Source organism: Gorilla gorilla, chromosome X, assembly GCF_029281585.2.
Source record: "Gorilla gorilla gorilla isolate KB3781 chromosome X, NHGRI_mGorGor1-v2.1_pri, whole genome shotgun sequence".
Lineage (NCBI taxonomy): Eukaryota > Metazoa > Chordata > Mammalia > Primates > Hominidae > Gorilla > Gorilla gorilla.
This window is the reverse complement of record NC_073247.2, coordinates 169,662,136-169,683,763: the sequence shown is the minus strand read 5'-3', so window position 1 is coordinate 169,683,763 and position 21,628 is coordinate 169,662,136.

Below are 21,628 nucleotides of genomic sequence, written 5' to 3'. Positions count from 1 at the left end.
AAACATGGAAATAACAACAACGGTATCTCTATTAACAGGAAAATATCTAGACCGCCATATCTATAAACATGGAAATATCCACACCGCATTCTGAATAAACATGGAAATATCTACACCACCATCTGTATAAAGATGGAATTATCTACACCGCCATCTGTATGAACATGGAAATATCTACACCGCTATCTGTACGAACATGGAAATACTTACACCACCAACTGTATAAATATTGAAATATCTACACCGCTATCTCTGTAAACATGGAAAGATCTACACCACTATCTGTATAAACAAGGAAATATCTACACCGTCATGTCTATAAACATGGAAATATCTACACCGCTATCTGTATAAAGATGGAAATATGTACACCGCTATCTGTATAAACATGGAAATATCTACACCGCTATCTGTATAAACATGGAAATATCTACACCGCCATGTGCATAAACATGGAAATATCTACACCGCCATCTGTATGAACATGGAAATATCTACACCGCCATCTGTATGAACATGGAAATATCTACACCGCTATCTCTATAAATATGGAAATATCTACACCGCTGTCTCTGTAAACATACAAATATCTACACCGCTATCTGTATAAACATGGAAATATCTACACAGCTATCTGTATAAACATGGAAATATCTTCCCCACCATCTCTATAAACATAGAAATATCTACACCGCCATCTGCATAAACATGGAAATATCTACACCGGTATCTGTATATACATGGAAATATCTACATCATCTCTATATACATGTAAACCTTTACACTGCTCTCTGTATAAACATGGAAATATCTCCACCGCCATCTCTATAAACATGGAAATATCTAAACTGCCATCTGTATGAACATGGAAATATCTACTCCACCATCTGTATGTACACGGAAGTATCTACAGCGCCATCCATATGAACATGCAAATATCTCCTCCACCATCTGTATGAACATGAAAATATCTACACTGCCATCTGTATGAACAAGGAAATATCTATACCGCTATGTGTATGAACATGGTAATACCTACACCGCTATCTGTATAAACATGGAAATATATACACCGCTATCTGTATAAACATGGAAATATCTACACCACTATCTGTATAAACATGGAAATATCTTCACCGTTATCTGTACAAACATGGGAATATCTACACCGCTATCTGTATAGACATGGAAATATCTACACCGCTATATTTATAAACCTGGAAATATCTTCACCGCTATCTGTATAAACATAGAAATATCTACACCGCTATCTCTATAAACATGGAAATATCTACAACGGTATCTGTATAAACTTTGAAATGTCTACACCACTATCTGTGTAAACATGGAAATATCTACCCCACTATCTGTATAAAGATGGAAATACCTACACCGCCATCTCTACAAACATGGAAATATCTACACCACCATCTGTATAAACAGGGAAATATCTACACTGCTATCTCTATAAACATGGAAATATCTACACCTCCATCTGTATGAACATTTAAATATGTGCACCGCCATCTCTATAAAGATGGAAGTATCTAAACCGCTATCTGTATGAACATGGAAATTCCCACACCGCTATCTGTATAAACATGGAAATATCTGCACCGCTATCTCTATAAACATGGAAATATCTACACCGCTATCTATATAAACAAGGAAATATCTACACCTCCATCTGTAAAAACATGAAAATATCTACACCGCCATCTCTGTAAACATAGCAATATCTACACCGCTATCTGTAAGAACATGGGAATATCTACACCTCTATCTGTATAAACATGGAAATATCTACACCGCTATCTCTATAAACATGGAAACATCTACACTGATAGCTCTATAAACATGGAAATATCTACTCCACTGTCTGTATAAACACGGGAATATCTACACCACTGTCTGTATAAAGATGGAAATATCTACACCACTGTCTGTATAAACCTGGAAATATCTACACCGCTGTCTCCATAAACATGGAAGTATCTACACCGCTATCTGTATAAACTTGTAAACATTTACACAGCTATCTGTACAAACATGGAAATATTTACACCACTATCTCAATAAACATGGAAATACCTACACCGCTATCTGTATAAAGATGGAAATATCTACACCGCTACCTGAATAAACATGGAAATATCTACACCGCCATCTGTCTACACATAGAAATACCAACACCGCAATCTGTATGAACACGGAAATATATACACCGCCAACTGTATGAACACGGAAATATCTACACCTCCATCTGTATAAACAGGGAAATATCTACAATGCCATCTCTATAAACGTGGAAATATCTACACCACCATCTCTCAGAACATGGAAATATCTACACCACCATGTGTATAAACATGGAAATATCTACACCGCCATCTGTGTAAACATGGAAATATATATACCGCCATCTCTATGAACTTGGAAATATCTACACCGCTATCTGTATAAACATGGAAATATCTAACCCGCTATCTCTATAAACATGGAAATACTTACACCGCTATCTGTATAAACAAGGAAATATCAACACCACCATCTCTATAAACATGGAAATATCTACACTGGCATCTGTATAAACATGGAAATATCTTCACAACTATCTGTATATACATGGAAATATCTGCACCGCTATATGTATAAACATGGATATGTCTACACCGCAATCTGTATGAACATGAAAATATGTACAGCACCATCTGTATAAACAAGGAAGTATCTACGCCACTATCTCTATAAGCATGAAAATATCTGCACCAAAATCTCTATAAACTTTTAAATATCTACACCGCCATCTGTATGAACATGAAAATATCTACACCGCCATCTCTATAAATATGGAAATATCTACACTGCCATCTCTATAAACATGGAAGTATCTCAATTGTCATCTGTACGAACATGGAAATATCTTCACCGCTATCTCTATAAAGATGGAAATATCTACACCGCTATCCGTATAAATATGGAAATATGTACACTGCCATCTGTATGAACATAAAAATATGTACACCACAATCTGTATAAACAAGGAAATATCTACACCACCATCTGTATAAACATGGAAATATCTACACCGCCATCTGTATCAACATGGAAATATTTACACCACTGTCTCTACAAACATGGAAATATCTACAACGCTCTGTCTATAAACTTGGTAATATCTACACCGCTGTCTGTATAAACATGGAAATATCTACAACGCTGTCTCTATAAACATGGAAATATCTACACTGCTGCCTGTATAAACATGGAAATTTCTACACCGCTATCTGTATAAAGATGGAAATATCTACACCGCCATTTGTATAAACAAAGAGATGTCTACACGCCATCTCTATAAACATGGAAATATCCACACCGCTATCTGCATGTACATGAAAATATCTACAGCGCCATCTGTATAAACATGGAACTATCTACACCACCATCTCTGTAAACATGGAAATATCTAAACCGCCATATCTATAAACATGGAAATATATAAACGGCCATCCATATGAACATTGAAATATCTACAACACTATCTCTATAAAGATGGAAATGCCTACACCGCCATCTGTATAAAGCCAGAAATATCTACAGCGATATCTGTATAAAGATGGAAATATCTACACCGCTATCTGAATAAACATGGAAATATCTACACCGACATCTGTATAAACATGGAAATATCTACACCGCCATCTCTATAAACATGGAAATATCTACACCGCCATCTGTATAAACATGCAAATGCCTTCACCGCCATCTGTATGAACATGGAAATATCCACACCGCCATCTGTATGAACATGGAAATACCTACACAGCTATCTGTAGGAACATGGAAATATCTACACCAGTATCTCTATAAATATGGAAATATCTACACTGTTATCTATAAAACAGGAAAACACCTACACCGCTATCTCTATAAACATGGAAATATCTACACCGCTTTGTGTATAAACATGGAAATATCTTCACCGCTATCTGTATCAACACGGAAATATCTACAACCCTATCTCTATAAACATGGAAGAATCTACACCGCTATCTCTGTAAATATTGAAATATTTACACCGCTATGAGTATAAACATGGAAATATCCTCACCGCTATGTGTATAAACATGGAAATATCAACACCGCTATCTGTATAAACATGGAAATATCTGCACCGCTATCTGTATAAACATGGAAATATCTACAACGCTATCTATAAAAACATGGAAATATACACACTGCTATCTGTGTAAACATGGAAATACCTTCACCGCTATCTTTATAAACATGGAAATATCTACACCGCCATCTGTACAAACATGGAAATATCTACACCGCTATCTGTATAAACATGGAAACATCTACACCGCTATCTCCATAAACTTAGAAATAACTACACCACTATCTCAATTAACATGGACATATCTAGACCACCATGTCTGTAAACATGGAAATATCTACAACGCTATCTCTATAAACATGGAAATATCTACACCGCCATCTGTATGAACTTGTAAATATCTTCACCGCCATCTGTATGAACATGGAAATATCTACATCGCCATCTGTTTGAACATAGAAATAGCTACACCGCAGTCTCTATAAACTTGGAAATAACTACACCACTAACTGTATAAACATCGAAATATCTAGACCGCCAACTCTATAAACATGTAAATATCTACACCGCCATCTGCATAAACATGGAAATATGTACACCGCTATCTGTGTAAACATGGAAATATCTACACCGCTTTCTGTATAAACATGGAAACATCTACACCGCCATCTGTATAAACATGGACATATCTACACAGCTATCTGTATGAACATGGAAGTATCTACACCGCCATCTGTATAAAGACGGAAATATCTACACCGCCTTCTCGATAAACATGGAAATATCTACACCGCCATCAGTATAAACATGGAAATATCTACACCGCCATCTGTATAAAGATGGAAATATCTACACCGCTATCTGTAGGAACATGGAAATATCTACACCGATATCTCTATAAACATGGAAATATCTTCACCGCTATCTCTATAAACATGGAAATATCTACACCGCTATCTGTATAAAGAAGGAAAGATTTACAACGCCATCTAAATAAACCTGGAAATATCTACACGGCTATCTGAATGAACAAGAAAATATCTATACCGCCATCTGTATAAACATGGAAGTATGTACAACATTATCTCTATAAACATGGAAATATCTACACCGCCAACTCTATGAACATGAAAATACCTACACTGCCATCTGTATGAACATGGAAATATGCACATCGCCATCTGTGTGAACATGGAAATATCTATACCACCATCTGTATGAACATGGAAATATCTACACAGCCATCTGTATAAACATGCAAATAACTTCAGCGCCATCTGTATGAGCATGGATATATCTACACTGGCATCTGGATGAATATGGAAATATCTACACCGCTATCTGGATGAACATGGAAATATCTACACCGCCATCTCTATGAACACGGAAATAACTACACCGCCATCTCTATGAAGATGGAAATATCTACACCGCCATTTGTATGAACATGGAAATATGTACACCACCATCTGTACGAACATGGAAATATCTACACCGCTATCTGTATGAACATGGAAATATCTGCACCGCCATCTGTATGAACATGGAAATATCTACACCGCCTTCTGTATGAATATCGAAATATTGACACAGCCATCTCTATAGACATGGAAATATCTACACTGCCATCCGTATGAACATGAAAATATCTACACCGCTATCTGTATGAACATGCAACTATCTACACCGCTATCTGTATGAACATGGAAACATCTACACATCTATCTGCATATACATGGAAATATCTACAATGCTATCTCCATAAACATGGAAATAACTACACCGCCATCTCTATAAACACGGAAATATCTACACCGCCATCTGTATAAACATGGAAATATCTACACCGCCATCTCTATAAACATGGAAATATCTACACCGCCATCTGTATGAACATAGAAATATCTACACCGCCCTCTCTATGAAAGTGGAATTATGTACACCGCTATCTGTATGAACTTGGAAATATCTACACCGCTATCTGTGTAAGCATGGAAATATCTACACCGCTTTCTGTATAAACATGGAAATATCTACACCGCCATCTGCATAAACATGGAAATATCTACACCACCCTCTCTATGAAGGTGGAATTATCTACACTGCTATCTGTATGAACATGGAAATATCTACACCGCTTTCTTTATGAACATGGAAATATCTACACCGCTATCTGTATGAACATGGAAATATCTACACCGCTATCTGTATGAACATGGAAATATCTACACAGCTATCTGCATATACGTGAAAATATCTACACCGCTATCTCTATAAAGTTGGAAATAACTACACCGCTATCTCTATAAACTTGGAAATATCTACATCACCAGCTCTATGAACATGGAAATATCTGCACCACCATCTGTATGAACATGGAAATATCTACACCGCCATCTGTATTAAGATGGAAATATCTACACCGCTATCTGTATAAACATGGAAATATCTACACCGCTATCTGTATAAACATGGAAATATCTACACGGCTATCTGTATAAACATGGAAATATCTACACCGCTATCTGTATAAACATGGAAATATCTACACCGCTATCTGTATGAACATGGAAATATCTACAATGCTATCTGTATAAAATTGGAAATATCTACACCGCTATCTCTATAAACATGGAAATATCTACACAGCTATCTGTATAAACCAGAAAATGTCTAGACCGCCATCTATATAAACATGTAAATATCTACACTGCCATCTGTATGAACATAGAAATATCTACACCGCCCTCTCTATGAAGGTGGAATTATCTACACCGCTATCTGTATGAACATGGAAATATCTACACCGCTTTCTGTATGAACATGGAAATATCTACACCGCTATCTGTATGAACATGGAAATATCTACACCGCTATCTGTATGAACATGGAAATATCTACACCGCTATCTGTATGAACATGGAAATATCTACACAGCTATCTGCATATACGTGGAAATATCTACACCGCTATCTCTATAAAGTTGGAAATAACTACACCGCTATCTCTATAAACTTGGAAATATCTACATCACCAGCTCTATGAACATGGAAATATCTGCACCACCATCTGTATGAACATGGAAATATCTACACCGCCATCTGTATTAAGATGGAAATATCTACACCGCTATCTGTATAAACATGGAAATATCTACACCGCTATCTGTATAAACATGGAAATATCTACACCGCTATCTGTATAAACATGGAAATATCTACACCGCTATCTGTATAAACATGGAAATATCTACACCGCTATCTGTATAAACATGGAAATATTTACACCGCTACCTGTATAAACATGGAAATATATACACTGCCATCTCTTTAAACATGCAAATATCTACAACACTATCTCTATAAACATGGAAATATCTACACCGCTATCTCTGTAAACATGGAAATATGTACAAAGCTCTCTGCATAAACATGGAAAAATCTACACCGCTATCTGTATAAACATGGAAATATCTACACCTCTATCTGTATAAATGTGGAAATATCTACACTGCTATCTCTATAAACGTGGAAATATCTACACCGCTATCTGTATAAACATGGAAATATCTACACCATCTCTGCAAACATGTAAACCTTAACACCGCTATCTCTATAAACATGGAAATATTTACACCGCTATCTCTAAAAACATGCAAGTATTTACGCCGGTATCTCTGTAAACATGGAAATATTCACAACGGTATCTCTATAAACAAGGAGATATTTACACGGCTATCTCTACAAACATGGAAATATCTACACCGCTATCTCTATAAACATGGAAATATCTACACCGCTATCTGTATAAACATGGAAACATCTACACCGCTGTCTCTATAAACATGGAAACATCTACAACGCTATCTGTGTAAACAAGGAAATATCTACACCGCTCTCTGTATAAACATGGAAATATCTACACCACTGTCTCTATAAACATGAAAATATCTACACCGCTATCCGTATGAACATGGAAATATCTACACCGCCATCTGAATGAACATGGAAATATCTACACCGCTATCTGTATGAACATGGAAATATCTACACCGCTATCTGTATAAACATGGTAATATCTACACTGCTGTCTGTATAAACATGGAAATATCTACAACGCTGTCTCTATAAACGTGGAAATATCTACACTGCTGCCTGTATAAAAATGGAAATTTCTACACCGCTATCTGTATAAACATGGAAATTTGCACACCGCTATCTATATAAACAAGGAAATTTCTACACCGCTACTTGTATAAACATGGAGATATCTACACTGGCATCTATATAAACATGGAAATATCTACACCGCTATCTCTATAAACATGGAAATATCTACAACGGTATCTGTATAAACTTGGAAATGTCTACACCGCTATCTGTGTAAACATGGAAATATCTACCCCACTATCTGTACAAAGATGGAAATACCTACACCGCCATCTCTATAAACACGGAAATATCTACACCGCCATCTGTATAAACAGGGAAATATCTACACTGCCATCTCTATAAACATGGAAATATCTACACCGCCATCTGTATAAACAGGGAAATATCTACACTGCCATCTCTATAAACATGGAAATATCTACACCGCCATCTGTATGAACATTTAAATATGTGCACCGCCATCTGTATAAAATGGAAGTATCTAAACCGCTATCTGTATGAACATGGAAATTCCTACACCGCTATCTGTATAAACATGGAAATATCTGCACCGCTATCTCTATAAACATGGAAATATCTACACCGCTATCTGTATAAATAAGGAAATATCTACACCTCCATCTGTATAAACATGAAAATATCTACACCGCCATCTCTGTAAACATAGCAATATCTACACCGCTATCTGTAAGAACATGGGAATATCTACACCGCTATCTGTATAAACATGGAAATATCTACACCGCTATCTCTATAAACATGGAAACATCTACACTGCTATCTCTATAAACATGGAAATATCTACACCACTGTCTGTATAAACCTGGGAATATCTACACCACTGTCTGTATAAAGATGGAAATATCTACACCAATGTCTGTATAAACCTGGAAATATCTACACCGCTGTCTCCATAAACATGGAAGTATCTACACCGCTATCTGTATAAACTTGTAAACTTTTACACAGCTATCTGTATAAACATGGAAATATTTACACCACTATCTCAATAAACATGGAAATACCTACACAGCTATCTGTATAAAGAGGGAAATATCTACACTTCTATCCGTATAAACTTGGAAATATCTACACCGCCATCTGTACGAAAATGGAAATACCTACACCGCCATCTGTATAAACATGGAAATATCTTCACCACCATGTGTAGGAACATGGAAATATCTCCACCGGCATCTGTATGAACATGAAAATATCTACACCGCCATCTGTACGAACATGGAAATATCTACAGCCCTATCTGTATAAACATGGAAATATCTATTCCGCTATCTGTATAAACATGGAAATATCTACACCGCTATCTCTATAAACATGGAAATAACAACAACGGTATCTCTATTAACAGGAAAATATCTAGACCGCCATATCTATAAACATGGAAATATCCACACCGCATTCTGAATAAACATGGAAATATCTACACCACCATCTGTATAAAGATGGAATTATCTACACCGCCATCTGTATGAACATGGAAATATCTACACCGCTATCTGTACGAACATGGAAATACTTACACCACCAACTGTATAAATATTGAAATATCTACACCGCTATCTCTGTAAACATGGAAAGATCTACACCACTATCTGTATAAACAAGGAAATATCTACACCGTCATGTCTATAAACATGGAAATATCTACACCGCTATCTGTATAAAGATGGAAATATGTACACCGCTATCTGTATAAACATGGAAATATCTACACCGCTATCTGTATAAACATGGAAATATCTACACCGCCATGTGCATAAACATGGAAATATCTACACCGCCATCTGTATGAACATGGAAATATCTACACCGCCATCTGTATGAACATGGAAATATCTACACCGCTATCTCTATAAATATGGAAATATCTACACCGCTGTCTCTGTAAACATACAAATATCTACACCGCTATCTGTATAAACATGGAAATATCTACACAGCTATCTGTATAAACATGGAAATATCTTCCCCACCATCTCTATAAACATAGAAATATCTACACCGCCATCTGCATAAACATGGAAATATCTACACCGGTATCTGTATAAACATGGAAATATCTACATCATCTCTATATACATGTAAACCTTTACACTGCTCTCTGTATAAACATGGAAATATCTCCACCGCCATCTCTATAAACATGGAAATATCTAAACTGCCATCTGTATGAACATGGAAATATCTACTCCACCATCTGTATGTACACGGAAGTATCTACAGCGCCATCCATATGAACATGCAAATATCTCCTCCACCATCTGTATGAACATGAAAATATCTACACTGCCATCTGTATGAACAAGGAAATATCTATACTGCTATGTGTATGAACATGGTAATACCTACACCGCTATCTGTATAAACATGGAAATATATACACCGCTATCTGTATAAACATGGAAATATCTACACCACTATCTGTATAAACATGGAAATATCTTCACCGTTATCTGTACAAACATGGGAATATCTACACCGCTATCTGTATAGACATGGAAATATCTACACCGCTATATTTATAAACCTGGAAATATCTTCACTGCTATCTGTATAAACATAGAAATATCTACACCGCTATCTCTATAAACATGGAAATATCTACAACGGTATCTGTATAAACTTTGAAATGTCTTCACCACTATCTGTATAAACATGGAAATATCTACCCCACTATCTGTATAAAGATGGAAATACCTACACCGCCATCTCTACAAACATGGAAATATCTACACCACCATCTGTATAAACAGGGAAATATCTACACTGCTATCTCTATAAACATGGAAATATCTACACCTCCATCTGTATGAACATTTAAATATGTGCACCGCCATCTCTATAAAGATGGAAGTATCTAAACCGCTATCTGTATGAACATGGAAATTCCCACACCGCTATCTGTATAAACATGGAAATATCTGCACCGCTATCTCTATAAACATGGAAATATCTACACCGCTATCTATATAAACAAGGAAATATCTACACCTCCATCTGTAAAAACATGAAAATATCTACACCGCCATCTCTGTAAACATAGCAATATCTACACCGCTATCTGTAAGAACATGGGAATATCTACACCTCTATCTGTATAAACATGGAAATATCTACACCGCTATCTCTATAAACATGGAAACATCTACACTGATAGCTCTATAAACATGGAAATATCTACTCCACTGTCTGTATAAACACGGGAATATCTACACCACTGTCTGTATAAAGATGGAAATATCTACACCACTGTCTGTATAAACCTGGAAATATCTACACCGCTGTCTCCATAAACATGGAAGTATCTACACCGCTATCTGTATAAACTTGTAAACATTTACACAGCTATCTGTACAAACATGGAAATATTTACACCACTATCTCAATAAACATGGAAATACCTACACCGCTATCTGTATAAAGATGGAAATATCTACACCGCTACCTGAATAAACATGGAAATATCTACACCGCCATCTGTCTACACATAGAAATACCAACACCGCAATCTGTATGAACACGGAAATATATACACCGCCAACTGTATGAACACGGAAATATCTACACCTCCATCTGTATAAACAGGGAAATATCTACAATGCCATCTCTATAAACGTGGAAATATCTACACCACCATCTCTCAGAACATGGAAATATCTACACCACCATGTGTATAAACATGGAAATATCTACACCGCCATCTGTGTAAACATGGAAATATATATACCGCCATCTCTATGAACTTGGAAATATCTACACCGCTATCTGTATAAACATGGAAATATCTAACCCGCTATCTCTATAAACATGGAAATACTTACACCGCTATCTGTATAAACAAGGAAATATCAACACCACCATCTCTATAAACATGGAAATATCTACACTGGCATCTGTATAAACATGGAAATATCTTCACAACTATCTGTATATACATGGAAATATCTGCACCGCTATATGTATAAACATGGATATGTCTACACCGCAATCTGTATGAACATGAAAATATGTACAGCACCATCTGTATAAACAAGGAATTATCTACGCCACTATCTCTATAAGCATGAAAATATCTGCACCAAAATCTCTATAAACTTTTAAATATCTACACCGCCATCTGTATGAACATGAAAATATCTACACCGCCATCTCTATAAATATGGAAATATCTACACCGCCATCTCTATAAACATGGAAGTATCTCAATTGTCATCTGTACGAACATGGAAATATCTTCACCGCTATCTCTATAAAGATGGAAATATCTACACCGCTATCCGTATAAATATGGAAATATGTACACTGCCATCTGTATGAACATAAAAATATGTACACCACAATCTGTATAAACAAGGAAATATCTACACCACCATCTGTATAAACATGGAAATATCTACACCGCCATCTGTATCAACATGGAAATATTTACACCACTGTCTCTACAAACATGGAAATATCTACAACGCTCTGTCTATAAACTTGGTAATATCTACACCGCTGTCTGTATAAACATGGAAATATCTACAACGCTGTCTCTATAAACATGGAAATATCTACACTGCTGCCTGTATAAACATGGAAATTTCTACACCGCTATCTGTATAAAGATGGAAATATCTACACCGCCATTTGTATAAACAAAGAGATGTCTACACGCCATCTCTATAAACATGGAAATATCCACACCGCTATCTGCATGTACATGAAAATATCTACAGTGCCATCTGTATAAACATGGAACTATCTACACCACCATCTCTGTAAACATGGAAATATCTAAACCGCCATATCTATAAACATGGAAATATATAAACGGCCATCCATATGAACATTGAAATATCTACAACACTATCTCTATAAAGATGGAAATGCCTACACCGCCATCTGTATAAAGCCAGAAATATCTACAGCGATATCTGTATAAAGATGGAAATATCTACACCACTATCTGAATAAACATGGAAATATCTACACCGACATCTGTATAAACATGGAAATATCTACACCGCCATCTCTATAAACATGGAAATATCTACACTGCCATCTGTATAAACATGCAAATGCCTTCACCGCCATCTGTATGAACATGGAAATATCCACACCGCCATCTGTATGAACATGGAAATACCTACACAGCTATCTGTAGGAACATGGAAATATCTACACCAGTATCTCTATAAATATGGAAATATCTACACTGTTATCTATAAAACAGGAAAACACCTACACCGCTATCTCTATAAACATGGAAATATCTACACCGCTTTGTGTATAAACATGGAAATATCTTCACCGCTATCTGTATCAACACGGAAATATCTACAACCCTATCTCTATAAACATGGAAGTATCTACACCGCTATCTCTGTAAATATTGAAATATTTACACCGCTATGAGTATAAACATGGAAATATCCTCACCGCTATGTGTATAAACATGGAAATATCAACACCGCTATCTGTATAAACATGGAAATATCTGCACCGCTATCTGTATAAACATGGAAATATCTACAACGCTATCTATAAAAACATGGAAATATACACACTGCTATCTGTGTAAACATGGAAATACCTTCACAGCTATCTTTATAAACATGGAAATATCTACACCGCCATCTGTACAAACATGGAAATATCTACACCGCTATCTGTATAAACATGGAAACATCTACACCGCTATCTCCATAAACTTAGAAATAACTACACCACTATCTCTATTAACATGGACATATCTAGACTACCATGTCTGTAAACATGGAAATATCTACAACGCTATCTCTATAAACATGGAAATATCTACACCGCCATCTGTATGAACTTGTAAATATCTTCACCGCCATCTGTATGAACATGGAAATATCTACATCGCCATCTGTTTGAACATCGAAATAGCTACACCGCAGTCTCTATAAACTTGGAAATAACTACACCACTAACTGTATAAACATCGAAATATCTAGACCGCCAACTCTATAAACATGTAAATATCTACACCGCCATCTGCATAAACATGGAAATATGTACACCGCTATCTGTGTAAACATGGAAATATCTACACCGCTTTCTGTATAAACATGAAAACATCTACACCGCCATCTGTATAAACATGGACATATCTACACAGCTATCTGTATGAACATGGAAGTATCTACACCGCCATCTGCATAAAGACGGAAATATCTACACCGCCTTCTCGATAAACATGGAAATGTCTACACCGCCATCAGTATAAACATGGAAATATCTACACCGCCATCTGTATAAAGATGGAAATATCTACACCGCTATCTGTAGGAACATGGAAATATCTACACCGATATCTCTATAAACATGGAAATATCTTCACCGCTATCTCTATAAACATGGAAATATCTACACCGCTATCTGTATAAAGAAGGAAAGATTTACAACGCCATCTAAATAAACCTGGAAATATCTACACGGCTATCTGAATGAACAAGAAAATATCTATACCGCCATCTGTATAAACATGGAAGTATGTACAACATTATCTCTATAAACATGGAAATATCTACACCGCCAACTCTATGAACATGAAAATACCTACACTGCCATCTGTATGAACATGGAAATATGCACATCGCCATCTGTGTGAACATGGAAATATCTATACCACCATCTGTATGAACATGGAAATATCTACACAGCCATCTGTATAAACATGCAAATAACTTCAGCGCCATCTGTATGAGCATGGATATATCTACACTGGCATCTGGATGAATATGGAAATATCTACACCGCTATCTGGATGAACATGGAAATATCTACACCGCCATCTCTATGAACACGGAAATAACTACACCGCCATCTCTATGAAGATGGAAATATCTACACCGCCATTTGTATGAACATGGAAATATGTACACCACCATCTGTACGAACATGGAAATATCTACACCGCTATCTGTATGAACATGGAAATATCTGCACCGCCACCTGTATGAACATGGAAATATCTACACCGCCTTCTGTATGAATATCGAAATATTGACACAGCCATCTCTATAGACATGGAAATATCTACACTGCCATCCGTATGAACATGAAAATATCTACACCGCTATCTGTATGAACATGCAACTATCTACACCGCTATCTGTATGAACATGGAAACATCTACACATCTATCTGCATATACATGGAAATATCTACAATGCTATCTCCATAAACATGGAAATAACTACACCGCCATCTCTATAAACACGGAAATATCTACACCGCCATCTGTATAAACATGGAAATATCTACACCGCCATCTCTATAAACATGGAAATATCTACACCGCCATCTGTATGAACATAGAAATATCTACACCGCCCTCTCTATGAAAGTGGAATTATGTACACCGCTATCTGTATGAACTTGGAAATAACTACACCGCTATCTGTGTAAGCATGGAAATATCTACACCGCTTTCTGTATAAACATGGAAATATCTACACCGCCATCTGCATAAACATGGAAATATCTACACCACCCTCTCTATGAAGGTGGAATTATCTACACTGCTATCTGTATGAACATGGAAATATCTACACCGCTTTCTTTATGAACATGGAAATATCTACACCGCTATCTGTATGAACATGGAAATATCTACACCGCTATCTGTATGAACATGGAAATATCTACACAGCTATCTGCATATATGTGAAAATATCTACACCGCTATCTCTATAAAGTTAGAAATAACTACACCGCTATCTCTATAAACTTGGAAATATCTACATCACCAGCTCTATGAACATGGAAATATCTGCACCACCATCTGTATGAACATGGAAATATCTACACCGCCATCTGTATTAAGATGGAAATATCTACACCGCTATCTGTATAAACATGGAAATATCTACACCGCTACCTGTATAAACATGGAAATATCTACACGGCTATCTGTATAAACATGGAAATATCTACACCGCTATCTGTATAAACATGGAAATATCTACACCGCTATCTGTATGAACATGGAAATATCTACAATGCTATCTGTATAAAATTGGAAATATCTACACCGCTATCTCTATAAACATGGAAATATCTACACAGCTATCTGTATAAACCAGAAAATGTCTAGACCGACATCTATATAAACATGTAAATATCTACACTGCCATCTGTATGAACATAGAAATATCTACACCGCACTCTCTATGAAGGTGGAATTATCTACACCGCTATCTGTATGAACATGGAAATATCTACACCGCTTTCTGTATGAACATGGAAATATCTACACCGCTATCTGTATGAACATGGAAATATCTACACCGCTATCTGTATGAACATGGAAATATCTACACCGCTATCTGTATGAACATGGAAATATCTACACAGCTATCTGCATATACGTGGAAATATCTACACCGCTATCTCTATAAAGTTGGAAATAACTACACCGCTATCTCTATAAACTTGGAAATATCTACATCGCCAGCTCTATGAACATGGAAATATCTGCACCACCATCTGTATGAACATGGAAATATCTACACCGCCATCTGTATTAAGATGGAAATATCTACACCGCTATCTGTATAAACATGGAAATATCTACACCGCTATCTGTATAAACATGGAAATATCTACACCGCTATCTGTATAAACATGGAAATATCTACACCGCTATCTGTATAAACATGGAAATATCTACAATGCTATCTGTATAAAATTGGAAATATCTACACCGCTATCTGTATAAACTTGGAAATATCTGCAAGGCTATCTAAATAAAGATGGAAATATCTACACCGCTATCTGTATAAATATGGAAATATCTACAATGCTATCTCTATAAACTTGGAAATATCTACACCGCTATCTGTATAAACCAGAAAATATCTAGACTGCCACCTCTATAAACATGTAAATATCTACACCGCCATCTGTATGAACATAGAAATATTTACACTGCCATCTCTATGAATGTGGAATTATTTACACCGCTATCTGTATGAACATGGAAATATCTAAACGGCTATCTGCATGAACATGGAAATATCTGCACCGCTATCTCCATAAAGATGGAAATATCTACATCGCTATCTGTATAAACTTGGAAATATCTGCACCGCTATCTCCATAAAGATGGAAATATCTACACCGCTATCTGTATAAACATGGAAATATTCACACGGCTCCCTGTGTAAACATGGAAATATCTTCACAGCTATCAGCATAAACATGGAAATAACTACACCGCTATGTCTATAAACATGGAAATATCTACACCGCTATCTGTATAAACATGGAAATAACTACACCACAGTCTCTATAAACTTGGAGATAACTACACCGCTATCTCTGTAAACATCGAAATATCTAGACCGCCAACTCTATAAGCATGTAAATATCTACACCGCCATCTGCATAAACATGGAAATATCTTCACCGTCATCTGAATAAACATGGAAATATCTACACCGCCATCTCTAAAAACATGGAAATATCTACACCTCCATCTGTATAAACATGGAAATATCTACACCGCCATCTCTATAAACATGGAAATATCTACACCGCCACCTGTATGAACATGTAAATACCTTCACCGCCAACTGCATGAACATGGAAATATCTACACCGCTATCTGTATGAACATGGAACTATCTATACTGCTATCTGTATGAACATGGAAACATCTACACAGCTATCTGCATATACTTGGAAATATCTACACCGCTATCTCCATAAACATGGAAATAACTACACCGCCATCTCTATAAACATGGAAATATCTACACCGCCATCTGTATAAACATGGAAATATCTACACCGCCATCTCTATAAACATGTAAATATCTACACCGCCATCTATATGAACATAGAAATATCTACACTGCCCTCTCTATGAAGGCGGAATTATCTACAACGCTATCTGTATGAACACGGAATTATCTACACCGCTATGTGTATGAACATGGAAATATCTACACCGCTATCTGTATGAACATGGAAATATCTACACCGCCATTTGTATGAACATGGAAATATCTTCACCGCCATCTGCATGAACATGGAAATATCTACAACGCCATCTGCATGAACATGGAAATATCTACACCACTATCTGTAAGAACATTGAAATATCTATACACTATCTGTATGAACATGGAAATTTATGCACCGCTATCTGTATGAACATGGAAATATCTACACCGCTATCTGTATGAACATGGAAATATGTACACAGCTATCTGTGTAAAATTGGAAATATCTGCACCGCTATCTGTATAAACATGGAAATATTTACACTGCTATCTCTATAAACTTGGAAATAACACCACTATCTCTATCAACATGGAAATATCTACACCGCTATCTTTATAAACAAGGAAATAGCTACAACGCTATCTCTATAAACTTGGAAATAACAACACCGCTATCTCTATAAACATGGAAATATCTAGACAGCTATCTCTATAAACAAGGAAATATCTACAACCCTATCTCGGTAAGCATGGAAATATCTACACCGCTATCTCTATAAACATGGAAATATCTACACCACTATCTGAGTAAGCATGGAAATACTTGCAACGCTATCTCTATAAACATGGAAATATCTACACCGCTATCTTTGCATACATGGAAATATCTACACCGCTATCTGTATAAACATGGAAAAATCTACACAGCTATCCGTATAAGCATGGAAATATCTACACCGCCATCTCTATGAACATGGAAATAAATACACCACCATTTGTATAAACATGGAAATATCTACACCGCTATGTCTATAAACATGTAAACATTTACACCGCTATCTGCATGAACATGGAAATATCTTCACCGCTATCTGCATGAACATGGAAATATCTACACCGATGTCTCTATAAACATGGAAATATCTACACCGCTATCTCTATAAACAGGGAAATATCTACACCGCTATCTCTATCAACATGGAAATATCTACACCGCTCTCTATAAACGTGGAAATACCTACACCGCTATCTGTATATACGTGGAAGTATCTACACCGCTATCTCTATAAACGTGGAAATATCTACACCCCTTTCTGTATAAACATGGAAATATTTACACCGCTATCTCGAAAGACATGGAAATATCTCCACCGCTATTTCTATAAACATCAAATTATTTGCACCGCTATCTCTATAAACATGGAAATAATTACACCGTTATTTCTATAAACACGGAAATATTTACACCGCTATCTCTATAAACATGGAAATATTTACACCGCTATCTGTATAAACATGGAAATATTTACAACGCTCTCTCTATAAACATGGAAATATTTACACCGCTACCTGTATAAACATGGAAATATATACACTGCCATCTCTTTAAACATGCAAATATCTACAACACTATCTCTATAAACATGGAAATATCTACACCGCTATCTCTGTAAACATGGAAATATGTACAAAGCTCTCTGCATAAACATGGAAAAATCTACACCGCTATCTGTATAAACATGGAAATATCTACACCTCTATCTGTATAAATGTGGAAATATCTACACTGCTATCTCTATAAACGTGGAAATATCTACACCGCTATCTGTATAAACATGGAAATATCTACACCATCTCTGCAAACATGTAAACCTTAACACCGCTATCTCTATAAACATGGAAATATTTACACCGCTATCTCTAAAAACATGCAAGTATTTACGCCGGTATCTCTGTAAACATGGAAATATTCACAACGGTATCTCTATAAACAAGGAGATATTTACACGGCTATCTCTACAAACATGGAAATATCTACACCGCTATCTCTATAAACATGGAAATATCTACACCGCTATCTGTATAAACATGGAAACATCTACACCGCTGTCTCTATAAACATGGAAACATCTACAACGCTATCTGTGTAAACAAGGAAATATCTACACCGCTCTCTGTATAAACATGGAAATATCTACACCACTGTCTCTATAAACATGAAAATATCTACACCGCTATCCGTATGAACATGGAAATATCTACACCGCCATCTGAATGAACATGGAAATATCTACACCGCTATCTGTATGAACATGGAAATATCTACACCGCTATCTGTATAAACATGGTAATATCTACACTGCTGTCTGTATAAACATGGAAATATCTACAACGCTGTCTCTATAAACGTGGAAATATCTACACTGCTGCCTGTATAAAAATGGAAATTTCTACACCGCTATCTGTATAAACATGGAAATTTGCACACCGCTATCTATATAAACAAGGAAATTTCTACACCGCTACTTGTATAAACATGGAGATATCTACACTGGCATCTATATAAACATGGAAATATCTACACCGCTATCTCTATAAACATGGAAATATCTACAACGGTATCTGTATAAACTTGGAAATGTCTACACCGCTATCTGTGTAAACATGGAAATATCTACCCCACTATCTGTACAAAGATGGAAATACCTACACCGCCATCTCTATAAACACGGAAATATCTACACCGCCATCTGTATAAACAGGGAAATATCTACACTGCCATCTCTATAAACATGGAAATATCTACACCGCCATCTGTATGAACATTTAAATATGTGCACCGCCATCTGTATAAAATGGAAGTATCTAAACCGCTATCTGTATGAACATGGAAATTCCTACACCGCTATCTGTATAAACATGGAAATATCTGCACCGCTATCTCTATAAACATGGAAATATCTACACCACTATCTGTATAAATAAGGAAATATCTACACCTCCATCTGTATAAACATGAAAATATCTACACCGCCATCTCTGTAAACATAGCAATATCTACACCGCTATCTGTAAGAACATGGGAATATCTACACCGCTATCTGTATAAACATGGAAATATCTACACCGCTATCTCTATAAACATGGAAACATCTACACTGCTATCTCTATAAACATGGAAATATCTACACCACTGTCTGTATAAACCTGGGAATATCTACACCACTGTCTGTATAAAGATGGAAATATCTACACCAATGTCTGTATAAACCTGGAAATATCTACACCGCTGTCTCCATAAACATGGAAGTATCTACACCGCTATCTGTATAAACTTGTAAACGTTTACACAGCTATCTGTATAAACATGGAAATATTTACACCACTATCTCAATAAACATGGAAATACCTACACAGCTATGTGTATAAAGAGGGAAATATCTACACTTCTATCCGTATAAACTTGGAAATATCTACACCGCCATCTGTACGAAAATGGAAATACCTACACCGCCATCTGTATAAACATGGAAATATCTTCACCACCATGTGTAGGAACATGGAAATATCTCCAC